The sequence below is a fragment of the Sturnus vulgaris genome, chromosome 8, assembly GCF_052056855.1.
Source record: "Sturnus vulgaris isolate bStuVul1 chromosome 8, bStuVul1.hap1, whole genome shotgun sequence".
Taxonomy (NCBI): domain Eukaryota; kingdom Metazoa; phylum Chordata; class Aves; order Passeriformes; family Sturnidae; genus Sturnus; species Sturnus vulgaris.
Genome location: NC_142250.1, coordinates 26,426,722 through 26,445,880, shown reverse-complemented (window position 1 = coordinate 26,445,880; position 19,159 = coordinate 26,426,722). Strand labels below are relative to the sequence as shown.

The window sequence follows — 19,159 nt, the reverse complement described above, 5'->3', positions numbered from 1 at the left end:
GGTGAACAATGAGGGGATTTAAATGAGGTTTAGTTTTACATTCCTGTTAATGAATCCTCAAACTTACTAATAGAAGCTGAACATTTTTACTTAGTTCCTCTTAAGCTGCAAACATGTCTGATTCAGCAGTGTCTTGAGATGATTTGTCAGGATGAGAAAATAAGTCACACCGTTCTTCCTCTTGGGATTAATAGAGAACAAGAATAATCCTGTACCCATAATATTATTTCAGTTGGGCTTGCATAATAGCCTGGAAATGGCTATACTCAATGCAATGCTTTGTAATAATGATGTTTCATCCTTTGAAGTTAGGTTAGTTTACGTCACAACTGCAGACCTGCACAAATAATAAAACACACACACCCCTCCAGTTTTTCTTGACAAGCCTTCATTTTCTGGTCCAAGTTTTCTGCAGTCAATTAGAAGAGAGTGGATTTTAATGCTGTTATCCAGCACCATCACAACTCAAAAAGTCCCATCTCACATTAGGTGTGTTTGCATGTCAGTGTGCAGCTGAGGGTTTAGGAAGATCCTGGTGTTTCTAAGGAGTCATGCTGTGTGCACGCCTGTGCTCAGAGTCTCTGCAGAGCATGAGTAATTCCACCAAAATCGCTGTAACTGACCCTTTCCATGAGCCAAGGTTTTCCACGCATCTGGGCCCTTATTCCTGGCTTTCATTAAAGAAAGTGAGAGAAATCAGGCCTCCTGTAATTACTTACAATCTGTGAGCTAGGCACATATGTAAATATTTTCAGGGTCACAACTTAGCTCTTTACTTTTAATATACTTTGTTATTAGTAATCGGTTTTGAAGAGATTGAAAATCCCACCCATAAGTTTCTGTGGTGTCAAGCCTGCTCAGCCTTCACCTCTGCTCCCCGTGGTATCATTGGATTTACTGTTGACTTCAGCAGGAGCAGTCACAGCGGGTGTGAGTGCTTTTGAAAACCTTTTCCCTATGTTTTTCTGTGTAAAACCCATCACTGTAGCTGCCAGATTATATGATACTAGGCTTTAAAATGACTTAAGAATGAAATCAAACTGATAAGAAGGCTAAGTTGTAATAAAGCTAAGCAAAGTAAACTTGCTTTCTTTCTAAGACAAAGTGACTTTCAGGAGGTTTTAATTTTCTCTGGCCCAAGTGGAAAAGCAATTGAGTTGGGTTCATTGTGTACATGTGTGTGTCAGTGCTGCTGCAGCAAAGCCCAAGATGCTGTCCTGCACCCACTGCCATGCAGGCTTACCTTGGGCACGTGGGACAGGTGAGAAGGGCTGGAGCCCACTTTGGGGGCTTGGTTTCAATTTCTCTCTGCCCCCCTACTGCAGGGTGTGAACTTGGGAATCACCAGTGAAACCCATATTCAGTATCTACTTCTGCCCAAGATGTGTCACTAGTTTTGCCCCCTGCCAGAAGTTCTTTACAAACAGGAAATAGAAGATCTGGGGCTCAAGAAGAATAAATGAGGTCCAAACCTACCCCCAGACTCTGCACATTTTGTACTGGGGAGGAAGAGAGGCAAACTAGAATTTCCATGTCTCTCCGTGCAACAGAAGAATAAATCCATAAAACATTGTATAGCACTCAAACACTGCAGCAGGGTCCTTCTCTTGTTACCTATGCCCTGACTGGTGGTGTTGCTGTGTTAAAAGCCTCCTTGCTCACATCTGTTTGCAGAGGTTCCTCTGGAGCAGGGTGGGCTCTTGCTGTAGGAGTGATGATAAATACTTAGCTTTTAGATTATTCCTCACAACTTGTTCTCTGTCTCACTGGAGGTTGGCTATACTCATCATCTATTTGGATTTTCTCCCCTGGGCCCATTTTTGTTTTTTTGTAATTAAATCAGATCCTTTGTTCTGTGGTGTCAGCAGATAGGAGTGTTCTTCCAGGCAGCCATGAAGACAGAAATGTGTGGGCAAGGCTGTTGCCTCTCTGTAGTTTTTTCCTCTTCTCCCATCAACAGCTCCCTGTGCACAATACTCACTTCAAGGGGTGGTTGTGTCCTCTCTACATCATCCATTTCTCAGTTCACCTCCCCTTGAAAAGAGAGTCCAGATGTTATAATCCTCTGGTAAGCCCTAAAACTGGCAGGATTTTTTGTGTTTGTTTCCATCCTCCTGTTTTATTTTCATAAGCCTATAGATTGACTTTATTTCTCTTAAAGGTCTCTGAGCTGAGAGATTGCTATTCATCCCCTTTTAATTAAAGCAATATAGGGAATTAGGCCTTTCACAGGGGTGGTTCTGGTGATGCCTCTGACTGTTTTTGTTAGTTTTCCTCCCATCTGAGCAAATGCTTGGAAGTGTGAGTTGGAGCTTAAGCTTTTTAATTACCAGAGAGTGAAATTACTACATTAGGGTGAATCAATTCCTTTGCAAAGGAAAAACTGTTTCTTGGCTGCTGCTGTGTGCAGTGGTGGAACAAAGAGAAAAGGGTTCACTGCTGCAGCCTCAGAGGATGGGAGGGTGGGGGGTGTAAGGAGGGGGTAAGGATTTGGGCATCAGAGCACTGAGGCATTTGGTGGAGTAGCTCAGGGTAATCTGTGATTTTTGTAGTGGATTTTGAAGGCATGGAGGTGTTGGGAGCCCAGTCCCTCACCCTGGCAGTATTCAGTTGTTTTCCACAAGAGTCTGTTTTAGATTAGGCTGCCAAAGGCACAGTTTCTCTTGACATTGGTACTACACTACAAGAGTATGGGTGTAGGACTGAGGGTGTCCAAAGAGCCAAGTACTTCTTTTCCCAGGTGATTTCTAATCCCATTCCCATTATGTCTTCCTTCAAAGCTGCCAGGCTCATAAAACAGAGCTTCATGCAAGCAGAGGCTGATGCAGGCAGGCAACCTCTCATTGGCATATGAGGGTCACAAACTGCTCTTTTTCTTTTTATTTTGGGTGAGCAAGTGAAAGATCTCTAGAGCAGGTCTCAGGCTGACCTAGGGAAGCAGCTGGCTTTTCCGCCTGGAGTGTTCAAATTATTGCAGGCTAGTTTTAACAGTGTGAAAGGCTCCAGCAGGAAATTTTCAGAAGAGCCCAAGTGTCATCTGACCCTGAGTCCTGTTTTCTGAAGTGTCAATGTCTTCCTGGTGTGTGTTTGGAAATTTGACTTCTGTTTCAAATTGGTTAGCTATTTTAACACAATGGAAGGAAAGCTATCACCCCAAGTGGCAGTATGCTTGCAGGAAAACCTGTATTTACCCGTGGACCCTTGGAGAGAGGGGATAATCCACTTCAGTCTCATTAACTTCTGTCTCTTGCTTCTGTCCTTGCACGTAGCTTGTTTCCGGCACAAGGACACAGCTTCTCTTGTCTTCCTCAGCCCCGTGAGCCACACTCAGCTTCTGGTGGTGCTGCAGAGTAACCAGTGCAGGTTTTTGTGTCCCTTTCTGAAGTCCTTTGGGTCCATCTCAATGCCAGCATGTGATGAAGGGACTGTCAGACTGTCCTTTCCACACTCATGTCTTTTTTTTTTTTTTCTCTCATCAGTGGCTTGGCGTGGTTTGCTGTCCCCCAGGGGCTCACTGCTGCTCCATGTGTTTGTAATCTGGTGGCACAGCCGGGCTGGTTTCTCACTCAGTGATGAGACGCCGGCTCCGATGTCACTCAGCTTGGTTCTGATCCGTACGAGTCCTAGGGCCAGACTCTGTTCTCATTAATGGCTTTTCCATTTGGAAAGATGTGCTTCCCTTTCTGCAGTTTCCCTGTTGCAATGTCTGGAAAGGGCTAAGAAAAAATTTCTTTTCCCCATTTGCAATGCCTGGGGTTCGTTGTGGGCTCTGGGTTTATGCTGTGGTTCGTTACTGATGCAGGTTTCCTGGGGATTATGTGATGATCTAAAGCAATCTGACTGGTTGAGCTGACTCAGAAGTGACCCTCCTGAATCATTCCCAGGCAGCTGAGCTGTCCCAAGATCTGACTGCAGGAGACTGATCTGCTTGTCATTAAAAATAAAATGTTCTGTATGTCCTCAAAATATCAGAAATTTGTTAAATTCTTTGTTTTTGTGTTTCCAAAAAGCTCAAAAAAGTGCCTTCGTTTTCAAGTAATAGTTATTAAATTAATCTCCAGTGCAGTATCTGAAATGCACCTGTCATTCCCTCTTGGCACATGAACAAAAATTTATAAAATATGAACTAAAATAGGCAATGTGGAAAACAGAGTCATCCAGAGAAAAATTTTTAAAACCTGCCTCCTGAACAAGACAAATACCTGTGAAAAAGATCTATCTGGTACTTTTTCTGGATGCATAGCATAAAAAAATAAGGTGATAAGTAAGACCTAAACTTTTCTTCATGTCCTAAATATACTGAACATGCATCCTCCTTCCTTGTCATAGTGCACTGGAGAGGTGAGTTTGGATGGTCTGAGGACCACTTTGGAGGTCTGTAACTGCAGGTTAAACAGACTTCCCCAGTAGTGCCATAGGTAGAGCTGATTGTACCTGGATCAAGGTAATGGGTTTGCTGGTCTCTTGGGTTCTCATGCTGTGTTTCTGTGATTTGGTTCTGTGGAGCCACACACCTAAAAGATTGTGATGAAGATTAATTCAGAGTGTGTAGCAACTGGACGTGAAGGGGTTGTAAGACTAGTTTGTGGTTGTAAGATCTCAGCCTCAAAAAGAGGGATTTTAGTATACCCAGTAGTAGAAACTTGTCAAAAATGTAATTTGTTTTCCTAAGCTGCTTCTGGTTTTTAATCAAAACTTTATGATTTCTGGACACCACCACTCTGCTTTGTAAGTGGCACCAGTAAAATTTGTGTCACCACAATATCAGTACCTCAGCTGCATGTGATGTTTCTAGTGTATGTGTATGAATATTGCATTCAGAAAGCCTTGTGTCGCAGAGCAATCATTGTAGCAGTTGCAAGAAATACTTTTATTTTCTCCTTCTTGTCTGTCTAAAAGGAAAAAGCCCAATCTCTCAAGTCCATTTGCAGCCACATGGTTTTGTGTAACTCAGCAGGAAATACTCTTTTGTCTGTCTTGGGGATGAGTGCACTGGAAGCTTCTGCTGCATCCTCTAGGCTTTTGGGTGCCTGAAAAGTTTATTTGCTGATCTCCACTGGTCACACTTTCCTTCTCTTTCCATACCCATCCCTGCATTCACAGGATCTCAGTAGCAGTTGAATCTGGCCCACCATTGTTGTATAGCATCACCAAGCTGCTGAACAGGCAGCCTTTGATGCTCTGTATTTCTTGCAGTCAGGTAATTTTGAGGTATGACCTGGACTTTGTTTTGCACAGGTGCCCAGTGTTAATTCAGGTGCTTGGCACTTCCCTGCTATTTATTAACTTGTTCAAAAGCCACAGTGGAACCTAGAATTTTGGTTGTGAACAAATTGATCTTGGGGACTGTCTTGTGTTTGTACTGTGTCTGGGACAGTGGGTTTCTTCTCTAGGAATAAATACTTTGGGAAATATCTTCTGATTCTTTGTGAGAGAACCACTCCTCTTCAGCTATCTCCTCTGCCCTCACGCTGCTGTTTGGGATGTGACATTTCCACCATGTTGATCCCAAGAAGAGGACCCACTGTTACCCTGCACAGGGAAAAAGTGAGGGCTGGTTGTGCCTAAATCAGCATGGAAAAATATTATGCGTGGTGAGGCTGAATTCCATCCAAACATAAATAGAGTAGCATGCCCCAGAATATCTCCTTGGTCTAAATCTTGCTCAGAAGTCCAAAGTCCCAAGTACCAATAAAGTCACTGACTAATGAACATTACTCAGTTCCTTTGGGTGCTTGGCTAGGGGCACTCATAGTTTCCAGTCATACGATTACTCCTTTTTTACTTTGAGCCATCCTGTTTTCCTTTAGTCTTTCAGCCTTAAAGAAATATTGAGTAACTCTGTTCTGCTTCTTAATGGCAAAGTCAAGGGATTCCAGAGACACGGATCTTTTTCTCCTACCTGGAAACACCTTCTTTATCTCAGTGCCAGCTGATGTGTTAGTTTCCTGGTTTATTTTCCATCACCTTTTCCAAGTCTCTCTTTCTCACCCCTTTTCCACTGGAACCATAAACAAGTTGGGACTTTCCAAGAAGTGGAGATGAATCGTCACCAGGGCATCTGCTCTGCACAATGAGTTTTTGATGATGAGACAGGAAGGGATTAAAATCTAAGCCTGAAGTTTGGCAAATGATTTTAGGAAAAGCTTTAGAGAAGGCCAGCCACAGTTTCTGGACAGCTTATTCTTGACTGCCAGTGGAGGTACAAAGAACAGCCAGCTTCCAGACGAGTCATTAGCCCGGCACATGAGGAACCTTCAATTCCTTGTGGTGTCTTGCAGGAGTTTACCTGCAGGAATAAATGTCTACGTGGTACATGAGACACGTGAGTCCTTCAGCTGCCATTGACACCGTGTCCTGGGTCATTCAGAACTGCAGCACTGCACCAGCATTTAGTTCTTGCAGCATCCAGTGTTGTCTCCCAGCACCTCGGGCCCAGGGTTGTCTTTGGATGGGCAATGTCTACTGAGAGTCTTGCACTTCTGTACCAAATGGAGCTTCTGGTGTTGTGATTTTAAGTATGCAACCATTGCCTCAGCTAAATTCGCTCTGTTGTACCTGAGATACAGGTAGAAGTCAGAGGACCGTGACTCTTTCACATGACATTCAAATCAGAATGTGAGTTCGTGGTGGCTTCAGCTGAGTCTCTGAGGACAGTCCTGAGTGGCAGATGACCCATTTCACCTAACTTGGGTCCAGGTGATCTGTGTTGGCTGCTGAAGGGATATCTGCTGCTTGCTTCCTAAATATGGCCCAATTATTTATTTTTCACAAAACTAACACCAAAGTGTGGGCTATACAGCAGCTGCTACTGAAATTTACTGGGATATAGTTTCTGCAATAATTATCTACAATTCCTCACACCTGCCACAATCCCATTCTGTGTGTATTTGACTGCTGGTATATTTGACTTATGTCATTGTGGGCATTGCATAAAAGTATCACCCCCCAGTGAAATACCTTCATCTGTGGAATCTAGCACAGTGAATCTTGGATGGCAACACTACACCTCAGATTGTGAGTAGGGATAAAGAAGAATCCCACATCCAATTGACCATGGCAAATCCAATTCAAACTGCAAAGGGATATTTTTCCTCCCATTAGGCAGAATGTGGTTAATTTCCCATGTGGAAAATTGTTCAAGACAGACGTGCTCGTAAATTATGGCTTAAGAGATCCTATTACTTCTGGATCTATCAAAACCTACTGTGCCTCCCAAAATAGCAATAAGAAGATAATTATATTAACAGCCTTTCTTGTTATTTGATGTATGACTGATATAGGCTGTAAGGTTATTTTCTGCCAGTTTGGAGCCTTTGTTTAAGGCTGGATGCTTTGGTGTTTGTGGACATTAAAAACAATCCTTGGTTTCTGACATTTGAAATAAAAATGTTACAGAAAAGTTTTTAAAATAGGGGATTGAAAGCTAATAGGTCTCAATGAGCCTACATTTTAAAACAATGCATCTTCTGGGGATGAGGACTTGAAAATTCCTTTCTGAGAAAATAACACGGATTTACCAGCAGGGATTCTTGAATGATCTGGTCTGGGAGGTGCCAGCGACATAACTAACTTGGCTGATCCTGAGATTCACTTAGGATACTCGAATTTAGAGCTGGCTGAAAAACACCAAAGGAGGCATACATGGTAAAAAGGCAGTTTGGTGGTGGTAAGCACAAAGCAGTGGAATGGGTGGAGGGGAGAAGAACCACTGCAATCTAAGAAGGAGATTTCAGTAGCTCTGAGGGTGTTTCTATGAAAACTGCAGCTCAACAGTCAACAGCAGTCAGAAAGCCAAAGGTGGTGTTAAAAAGAATTAGGCAAAAAATGGTGAACAAAACCCAGTGCTTCAGCTGTGGAAATTCAAGACTTCCTCACGTTGTGAATACTGTGTGCAGGTCTGTGTTGCCTCTCAGAAAGTGTACATAATAAAGTTAGGTGCTGAGAAAGATGACAGAGGTGATTACAGAGGTGAATTGGCTTTTGTAAGACAGGAGTAAATAGAACAAAAGTTTTCGGTCTTGGACAATGTGGTGGTTGGGATAGAGTAGAAAATTGTGAAATCACCAAAAATTTGAGTGTGAGGAAGACATTATTAATTTTATTTCTCAGCATGCAAAAAACCAGGTGCAGCCTGTGAAATCTGAAAAGTAAGCTTAAAATGAACAAAAGGAAGTATGAAATCACGAACGGTGTGATTAAATTATGAAATTCATTTCCAGAGGACTCTATAGGGACCACAAAATCTGTAGGTTCAAAAATGCACTAGAGCCATTTCTGTCGGATGAAGCCAACATTGGTTGCTAAAAGTTATTTTCTATTTCCCAAAATGTCTAAGATCTGCTGTGTGGAATAGAAAGTGTGTATCAGGAGAAGGATCCCATTACATGTACCCTCTTCTTGAATTTCTTGCCTGTCTTTTACTGTCCACACTTGTAGACAGGCAGCTGGATTACAGAGATTTTTTTGCCTTACCTAATGCAACACTCCTACACTGCTGCAACAAAGTGGATTAAATCTTCTGTCCCTTTTTAGTGTGAAATAACCACGAGTGGAGCTGCATTCTTGAACTGCTGCAGCTGAACACATAGATAGTGTGTGAACACATAGATCCTCCATCTAGAAGTGGAGGAGATGGCATCTTTCCATTCTTGACCTTCTACTGGGAGACCACAAGTCTGCAGGCTGGACCACCTCAGAGAGGTTACCTGAGGTACCCAATAGTGTGACTTTGTAACTCCATCCAGACCTGAGTAGCCCTGCACACCAGGACACAAAGGCAGACAGCATTTGGGGAGCTGCCATTCCTGTGTGGTGGCACAGGGAGAGAAAGATAGGTTTGTTTGTGGGGTAGATTTTCTTAGCAGTCAGTCCCATTTGGCGGCTCAGTGTCTCTGTGGCTTCAAATGCAATTAATCAGGGCCCAAAAGGGTAATTACCAGCTTACATTCCAAATTCAGATTTCTGTGCCTATTCATGTTAGTGTTTTTTCTTTAATTTAGCAATAAAGTTGGGGTTGTTTTCATGGTTTTTATGCTGCTAGCCCAACGATCCTCATTAAAAATAAAAAAATAGCAAAACATTAGTTTCCAGTCCATCTTTTTTTCTTCTCCCTGGGAAATGAGAAGCCCATATTAACTGTGAAAGGGAAACAAAAGTGTACATGGTCCTAGGGTTCTGGTGTCACCTCGGTTGAAGACACTTTTCCTTTCATGGGGTGAGTAATTGCTCAGAGCATTAATCTCTGAAAGAGGCCTTTTATTCTGCAGTGGGCAAAGCTGTTGACATCTGACAGTGCTATTTCCTCCTTTGATCACACATAAGTACCTTGCTGAACCCAGGAGAAAGCAGCCAGGGAAAGCAGCTCAGCATCCTGAAGTCCAGGGCAGCAGCTCTGTCCTTTTAACACTGCATTTACTTGCACGTGGAGGAACTGAGAGAAATTTTTCAGATTGTCCTCCACTGTCTTCTGGCAGCAGCAGGCACTGCTGGTGCCAAGTCACACTTGAGCATAGTTTGCATTAAGTGGCTTGAGCTGGAAGCAGTTGACGTGCTCACACATGGAGGAGCTGGGTGTGAAGGAGGCTGGTTATCAGATAAGTAATTAAAAAATAATTTCCCTCTTCCTGTGCATTGGCTGAGCCGTGATAAGTGCTGGTGTGAGTGCCTGCAGTCGTGCAGCCGAGGTGGAGCAGTGTGAGTGAGCTTTGCTGTCCCTAGGAAGCCAAGTGACCACAGGCTGGCTCATGTTGGTGCAGGCTGCTTGTGCCCACGTGGACCATCGTGTGCCTGCCTGCACCCTCAGGAGTTAGAGCCGAGATGCTGCTGGGTGGCCTGGCCACAGACATGACCCAAAGGTGTTTCATCAGGCAGTGTGATGTGGTGGGTTGACCTTGGCTGGACATCAGGTGCCCATAAAGCTGCTGTATCACTCTCCTTCTCAGCAGGACAGGCAGGGGGGAAATAAGATGGGAAAAAACAACTTGTGGGTCAAGATAAAGGCAGTTTGATAAAGCGAAAGCAAAGGTCACATGTGGAAGCAAAGGAAAACAAAAGATTTATTCACTACTTCCCATCAGCAGGCCATGTCTGGCCACTACCCTGGAAGTGGAGCTTCATTAAGTGTAATGGTTACTCTGGAAGACAAGTGTTATAAAAAATGGATGCTCCTCCTTTCTCTCAGCTCTCACTACTGAGCTGATGTCATATGGTTTGGAATATCCCTTTGGTTAGTTTGGGTCAACTGTCCTGGCTATGTGCCCTCCCAAGATTTTGCCCACCCCAGCCTTCTGGTGGTGATGATGGCAATGTTAGACAGCTGTGAGGCTCTGTGGGCACTGCTTCTGGAGCAGCCAAAACACTGAGGTGTTATCAACACCCTTCTAGCCACAGATACAAAGCACAGCACCGTGCTTTGCTGCTATGGGAAAAAATCATCTTCATCTCAGCCAGATCCAATCAATACCTGTGGGCACAAGTCCCAGCTGGGTTATTGCACTGCAGGCTCTGAGGAGGCAGGGCAAGGCACAGGTTGGTGCAAAGGTGGCTGCATCAGTCAGAGTCCCAACGTGTGCTGGAAATAAAAATGCCTGTCTCCCTTCTCCTGAAACAGGAACTGGTCATCCCTGCTTTAAAGTGCATGCTTGTGAGCCTTTGAAACAGCAGTAGCTTTATCAGGGATCAGAGCAGGCAGGAAATCCCCACCAGAGATTGTCTTAATAACTAAGTAAGACACACTGAAGAGATGTGTCTGGAACCAGAGGATGATGTCTGTGGTTTGAGATGGTGTCTTGGTCTGCAGATGAGCTTCTTGATTCAGGGGACAGCCAGTTTTGGTCTGATTGCTGTTCAGCAGCTTCTTCTGAACGGCCTGCTGTCATCTAGTGAAAATTCAGCTTAAAACTAGTCAGCAGTTTCACTTGGAGGACTCCAGGAGAGCACTTTGATTTAGGAAACAAGAACTCTGCTCTGTTTTGCGGAGCACGGGGGATTTAATTTCGTACTACAGTTTTCCAAAATCCTAGGTGGTGAGTTCCAGCCTCTGACAAGCACAGACACCTAGTTTGTTTGCTGTCATGTTATTTCTTTATTTAATTTCTGTGTTAATTGGTGCCTTCCAAATACCACAACTGCTCTGTGGAGCACTGTCCCTGCCAATCTGACTGCTGAATTTCACCTCCTAAAATATGGGACATGTATAAACTGGCAGATGACTTAACCAAGGTCTTCCACTGGAGAGAGTTTTGCCTCTTCCGTGGCAGAAATTTAGAATTTGTTTTCAATGAAAATAAATTAACAGGAAGATTTTTCTGGCCCTAGGTAGCAAGGTAAATGTATTTTCATTCTGTATATGATCAGCAGAGGGATCTAAGGACTGGCTCTATGGCTTTCATTAGTGTGCACTCATTTTGTGACCTTGTGAAGCCGCCTTTGCATCCCTACCCCTCAATTTCCACTTGCAATGCTCCTGTAAGAACACACGCTGTGGCACCGCGTTACTGCATGACCAACCTCCCGGTAATAATAACTTTGATCTCCGTGATATGAGCGCAAATATTATTTTATTCAGAGCTCCAGTTCTCAACCAGCTTAAGGGTGGAGTCTCCCAAGCAGTGTTATTGCCCATCATGCCAGAGGATGTGGCTAGGACCTTACTGTGCTTTTCCAGTGTAGTTTGGCAGGGGTGTGGTGCACATCCATCTCCCTGCAGTGATCCTGCTGTAGGGTCTCTTATCCCAGTGGATGTAGCCCAAAGGCTCCCTGTCAGCAAGGCTGGTGCTGGCCCAGGCCCTCTGAGGTAGTGTCTCAGCCTTAGTGCCACACCAATTCCTGTGTGAATGACAAGTCTCATAAGAGAGTGTAAATGTTTTAATAGGCTTTGTTCCTTAAGGCTTCTGCTTTAAAAGATTGAGGTGGGACCATATGGTCCTTTCCTGAGGGTCCATACCACTCAGTGTCAGTAGGAAAACACCTGGTGACTTCACCAGATCCCAGTGAGCAAGGTGGTACTAGATGTGGGTTTGGAAAGAGCAGAGGAAGTGTTTTGTTAGTGTAGCTGCAGGGGCATGGTCTAGCCCTTTAGGAAGAGTATTTTTTTATGGTTAAGGTGGTACAGAGACATTTGAGAGGCTCTTGCCTTGTCCTACTCAGGAGTCAGGCACTGAAGTAGCTCAGATGAAACAACCATTTTCACCAGCAAATGAGTAATACCCACAGGAACTGCTGCTTCCCAAACTTGTTGGGCCAACCTACAGTGATCCACATCATTCCAACACTGCCCAGGGAGTGAAAGGTACTCTGGAACATAGCTCTGCAGACTGTGGAGCCCTAATGATTTGGAAATCACAGGTTAGGAGCCACTAACTACCTTGGTAAAGGCAGGACAGTGGCGCCAGCTGATACAGGAGGAAAACCAAGTGTTTCAGCAATGAGATGCAGTGGTTGAGGTTTCCCTGGTCAGTTTAGTGCAGAGTCCAGATAGTTCGATCATTATTTAAGCCTCAGTGTTTTTGCACATTAAATGACTTGGTTTTGGATATTTGGAAATTGATCTTTTTGGAGGATGTTCAACAAAATGAAACAAAGAGAGCAGTGGTTGTGATTCTTATCTTAGGGGAGAAGCATGCATAGATAAGGACGATGCTTTGGATCTGCATAGGCTTTCCTGGTTTTCTGTGCCTTTTGCTGCAGTGTAGCAAAGCTTATGCAAAGAGCAGGACACTCCTGCATCCTCTGTGTGAGGAAGCCCTGCTGTTTCCTAAGGCATCGTTTCTCAGGTGTTTTGAAAACCTGACCCTCTTTTGGCTCCTTGTCTCTGTGGGACTCGGAATGATCCTCGTGTTGGTTCCTCCAGGTGAGGGTATGCCAGTTGCAGGCTGCAGGTGTGAACACCCTCCTCCCTCTGCCCTCAGACACACTGACTGCTTTCTGCAATTAAGAGCTCTTGGCTGTTTGCAGGATAATGCAGCACTTGCAACCAGCAATTACACACGAGTTCACTTTCCCCCTAGGAGAAGCTGAGCTGTGTAGTTCGAGGAGGCACCAATTTCACTGTAGAAATTAAAGAGCTGACCCACTTAATCAACACTTCCAACTTTTTATAACCACCCCCAGACTGGGAAGTTCAGTTTTAAGGGTTATGGGGACTTGTGCTTATACTGAGATCCTCTTGTGTGGGGTAGATGCTTTACTTTGCTGTACTCTGGTGGTAAAGTTGTTTTAAGTGAAGTGGTGATAGATCTCTGGGTTTGCTGGTGCTCACAGACCGATGTGCAGGGAGGTGCCCCACAGTGAAAAAAATCGAAAGGATCATTTTGGGCAACTTCTGCCTGCCCTTTCCAAACCAAACTTTGTAACCACGATTCCTGTTTTGCTTTGGAGAGGTGGGAGATTTGCAACTGGGACATCTGAAGAGGAGATTACAGCAGCAATGGATTCTTTGGATGATAGCAGCAGGACACAGAACAATATGAAGTAGCTCTTGGCCTATGCAAAATATTCTACAAACATAGCTTGAGATTTGCACCCCATGGCCCCCATCTGTCACTCCTGAATTTCAGTGCTCATGGATTTCTCCTTCCAGCTGGCCTGATGCTTGAATTCACAAAGTGTGTACTAGCAAAGCTGCTCTGGAGCTGATGCTGTTGTCCTGGAGGATAATAGCTATCCCTCCAGACACTGCAAAACAGCCAGGTTCAGAGGTAGGAGCTCTTTGGAAGGGAATCCAGCCTCATCACTTGCTTTTCCTTCCTAATTATTCACGTAAGGGCATATTGCTTATCACTTCTAATGGAGGAAGATTTCTCTTCCTGATGATAGTCTTATACAAGCCATGTTACTTCCCATGCTTTATTTCTTCTGTGATTTTCTTTAACATTGCAGCTTATACACATTAAAAACAGGATCCAAGGGCAGCAGGACACTGGCCCCACCATCCCCCACATCTAGAGCAATATTGTTATTGCTTGTGTGGCTTTCCTGGCTGCCCCATCTGTCTCCATCACCTCTTGTCACCTTCCATAGTAATTCCTGCTGATTAGCAAAGGCCTTTATCAGCTGAGGCTCTTTGGCAAGATAAGTTCAGCCAACAGTTCTGACTCTGTCACGAGTTTCTACTTATTAAAAAAGTCCTTTCCCCCTCCCACCAGTGGAAACACTATGAATCATTTCCCTCCCCTTTCTTTGTCAGGAGCAAATGCCATCAGTGTTAGGACCCTGGCACTGACTTTCTGACTCCAGGAAATCATGGGTGAAACAATCCATGGAAACTGGAATCCCCATTTAAAAGTAAGATAATATTTTGTAAGGAACACACCTCCCTTCTGGCTGCTATCAGATCGCCATCTGATTGATAATCACACGTACTTCCATGAGAAAAATAAATTTTTTGTTCTATTCCATAGTGTTGTGCTGTTGATTTGTCTGTTTTACACTGCAAGTTGGCAGTGCATGTTTTGATGCCCCATTTGGGAGATAGATTGTGTGTCAGGTGCTTGAGAGTTTTGGCAGAGCCCTAAGGTGGATGTCACAGTTAAGTGAGTTGAGGGGAATTTGTGTCATATTTGATTGCAGGCCTGTGCTTATTTGGTGTATAAAAATAATTCAAATAGCCATGTGTAAGAATTAGAAGCCTTCATAAAAATACTTGAACAGCAAAATAGTTTAGTTACACTGGAAGAAGCTTTTAGCTCAAAAGGAGAACCTGTCACTGCATGAGGGTTAAATTCTTCATTTTTGTTTACTGATGCAGTGTAACTGCAGAAAGAGTCTGATCTCAATCCCCAAGTACCTCTGAGAAGTTGGTCTTGGGTTAAACATATTGCTTGGCAATACATTCAGACCTGGAACCTCCCAGGTTTTCAGGTAAATAAGGCAGAGAATCAACAGCCCAGTAACGAGAACAACGTGAAGAGGCAGAAGCAGGAGCTCTGTCCTGCTCCTGGGTGACAGATCTGACAGAAGCTCTACAGCTGGAGAGTTGTAGTCAAGGCAGCATATGTCTCTTTTAAACGTAGATCAGATGAGACATTAAAGTATTTTAAATGCTCCCATTAGTCTTCAGGCTGTCCACTGTAGAATATTTATCATATGGCTTGCTTCATGTACTACATTCTAAAGTGTGGTGATGGTACTTGAAATTCAAGATTAAACGTCAGTATGCATTTGTCCATCATCCCTTTGATGGTGTGTTTGGTCTCTTCTTAGTCTCTGGCAGAGGCTCTTTGCATCAAACAACTGATGTGCTTAGGCCAATCCATCACCCAGACATACCTGGAAATGAGACTCAAGCTCAGCAATCAGATTAACACCAAGAATTTAATCTGTTCTCTGTCAGATTTGTAAGGGAGCAAAAAAACAATTTCCCTGCCTCCTTGCTGCCCCTGCAGCAGCAGCTGCCACTCACTGTCTGGCTCCAAAGGAGCAGCAGAGCTGGCAGCTCAGGACTGAGCCACTGGCACAATGGTGGGAAGATAAAAGCATCCCTAGAAGGTCTCAAGGCCGAGGTATGCAGCAGCTCTCCTTGGTGGTGAAAGGTGTGATCAGGAGATTTGTTTTAGTGACTTAGAGCTTACCCATCACCAGCCAAGGGCAGTGGCTGCTGACAGCTGGTATCTGCTGTGACTGTAGGGGCTGTGTACCATATGTCCCCCTTTCTTGAAGAGGAAAGACAGGATTCTCCTGCTAGGCATCCCCTCAGGGACTTGCAGTGTTTCTTGCCTGGTGCTGTCCTCAAGACCATGCTCCACAATGTCACCAAGCCCCACAGGAGCTGGGCTTCTTCCCTGTACAAACCACATCCTTGACTATTGCAAACCATGAGGCTGTGGACCCTTCTGGTGTACTCAGCACAGGCCTGTGGGCTAATGGGAGCTCCAGAGTGTTTGGATGCATTTAAACCTCGTGGCACTTGTTAAAAGTCTATGTTACTCCAAGTATGAAGTGATGCAGGAATAAAGTGATATTCTGAGGATACAGCTTACAGAATCAGCAGCTGCCAGATAGACAGTCTCGTGCATAGTTTTATTATTCCCACTTTGTGCACCCCACTGTGTATGCAGGAGGAAACTTAGGTCTTGTGAGAGAAGAGGTGTGTGGTCGTGAAATTAAAGACTATATATATACATATATATGTATACACGCACACACACAGATGAAGGGATGACTTAAGATGTCCTCTGCTGTATTAAACCTGATACTTTGCCTCTTATCCATGTTAATTTCCTAGGAATAATATTTTCTTTAAAGAAAAAATGATAAAAATAAATACTGTTATCCTGCATTAGCAGCAGAGCTGGAGCCCTGTCTTTCCCACGTCTCTCTTTCCAATTCTTGCTGTCTTTGGAGCCCTTGCTAACATGTGCCAGACCTCCCTTGGCCCTGTCCAAGCCTGGCACACCAGTGAATGAAATATTTGCATGAGACGGAGTCATCTTGTGTAACCTATGACTTCCCATCTGAATTGAGACAGACTTCCTGTTCATTTCCTAGCTGGGCTGCAGTATGGTTAAAAGCCACTCATCCTTCTGTAAAACGGGGCTGTAGTGCCTGAGGAGGCTTAAAAGAGCTGCAGTAAAATTCAGGAGAGAGGAAGCAGCACTCTGTGTACTCACAGAGGATAGATCCCTTCCTTACAGATTCCTTTTCCTCTGCGAAAAGCCAAGTGGAACATAAGCCACTGCTCCACCCTCGTGAGGAAATTACCTGGGCTGTTCTGCATTTACCAGCTACCCCGGAACTTCCCCACTTGATGTTGATACTGGGCAAAATGCTCCCTTCCAGTGCTGTCCAGAGGGCTCCTTGCTGGCTGATGAGCTCCTGCTGCCCAGCTCTCTGCCTTCCCTGGATTTGTGGTGACCCTCCTCCCTTGTTAAGCAAAGCTTTCCATTGATGGGGTCTGCACTCACTTGGAGAAGGTAAAGAGTGTACAGTATGGGTCTCTCACATTCCCTTCCTTTTCCAGTCCCGTGGGACCTCCCTTGCTTTCAGAGGAAGAGCAGGAGAAAAGGGGGAACAGGAGAGAGCACTAGTAACTTGCACTGGGTTTGCAGTTGTGGTGGCTTTGACTGAGCTTCTATCAGCACGGTCTGTCTTCCCAGACAAGGGAAGAAGCTGGCATTTGGGAAGCTGTCCCTTCATAGAGGTGCTTTGCTGACTCTGTCAGTGAGACTTCTCTCCCTGAAGACCTCCAGAATTTGTGAGGGGTCCTTGCTGCCCCTCAGAACTGGATATGTTTACAGTGTCCTTGTTTTTCTTCTTGTTTTTCCTTTGTTGACTGCAGCTCCATGGTGCTCTAAAATACCCAGTCTTCTCCAGATCTCAGCTTTGAATGCCATAATGGACTAGGCAGCTACAGATCTTTCCCACTGGCCTCATCGAGCCTTTTCCGGTTTCCAGTACTAGAAGGAAAATTTTCCTTTTGCTGACAGGATTAAAATGGAAGCACCTTCTGGGCTTTGTTTTGTCCTAACACCACAGCTGCCCTGATATTTTCCATCTCCATTTAAGGACTATTAAAGATTCATCATATCCTGGGGTCTTTTTTGTAGTCTGTTTAATATAACATTCTTTATTATTACTTTTAGAAAAGCTGAGTTGCATTTACAGGAGATCTTTCATGTGTTTAAATCTTTGGTTCCTTTATGTTTTTATATGGTCACCTGTTCAACTTTCAACTCATGGCTTGAACTGAAAACAGGAAAGTCAGAAAGTGAGAATGCTTCCAAAATGTAGTTTTCTTTTTGCAGTATATTTATAAAAGTTGCAAAAAAAATACCAATATCTCCCACATCAACATTTCTGGAGCACTGAGAAAGGAACTACTCCTTTTTCTATAGCTATCCCTACCTCTTTCTGCCCCTCAAAAAGCAATTTATTGCAGGTATGCAGTACAAGTAAAGTGTTCCTCAAAGCAGGTAATTCTCACTATTTACCGGAGTAGAAGGAAAGCAAGAATGTTTCAGTGTGTCCAGAGAAGGTCAGAGCAGGAATATGGAAGTGTCACTTTCCTTCTCCAGCTGCTTTTGACTAAATTGCTCAAGCTGAGATGATGCAATGTCTCAGACACCCATTGAAGATTTCCTGTGACCACAAGGCATCACATCCCACAGGAATGGCTCAACATCAGCATAGTAATGAGATAACCACAGGGAACCCAGAGAGATAAATTGATGGCACCAGGAAATGGCTTTGCCTCACAGCACAAACTGGTTTGTTGCCAGAATTGGGGATAAAGATAAACCACTTTCTCCTGTCTGAAACAAAAGGCTTTGACACCTTCCAGATTGGCAGCTATGGAGGAAAAGGCAACCAAAAGGGGCAGTGTCTGGGGGAGACTTAGAGCCTTTGCTACTGGACTATCAAAGGCTGCCATTTCATTAACCTCTCAGATTGTGTAATCAGATGAAGTCAAAGCCATATATTCAGATTTTGGATCTGATTTGATTTCTTAGTCCAGTTTCTTATCTCACAATCTATGGATGAGTACCTTATTTGCCTGTTGGCAGAAGAAGTTTGGAGCAGGGTGTGGTATAGATGTGGTTTTTTTCATAGACATTTCATGGACTAAATAATGCTGGCAGATACTGTTTTCTTCTACCACAAGGAGAACATACAATTTATTCTTGTTTCATTATATTAAATGAAATACAGCACAAAAGGAAAAGGAAAGAAAACCACCAAAAAAGGATATGAAGATATAATCCTTTCTAGCCAAAAAAATACCAACTCTATGACATCCTTGTGTGTGGGGAAAACTCAGCTCCTAGATTATTTTGATAAACTTTGTTACAATCAGTTTCACACAAAACCGTGTTGTTTATTTAATCTTAACTGCTTGCAGAAATGTCAACCAGTAAGGACGTGGAGGTTATTATTTTTTTTTTTGTTTCAAAAAAGGAGTTTGTTTATTTTTCTTCTGTTATTTGGTTTCTCTGTGTAGATTTATAAGAGCTCTGTCACCAACAGTCTTGTATTTGCTTGTGAGCTGGGTGTGTGGTTTGTCTGCCTGGAAGGGCAGGAGCATCCACAGTGGGAGGCAGCTGAGTGGGGAGCAGCTGGAGCCCAGTGATGCTTCCTGCACAGCCAGCATGCACATGCCAAAGTGACCCTGAATTAGGAGAGAGCCATAACATAGAGCCAGCCCATTCCAGGATAGTGCCAT

General features: G+C 44.0%; 1 protein-coding gene across 4 annotated transcripts in view; it reads left to right on the top strand.

Moving 5' to 3' along the window:
• The window catches only part of SH3PXD2A (SH3 and PX domains 2A), a 248,612-nt gene that overhangs the window by 79,592 nt on the left and 149,861 nt on the right, over nucleotides 1-19,159 (top strand). The gene's annotated exons all lie outside the window — the stretch shown is intronic.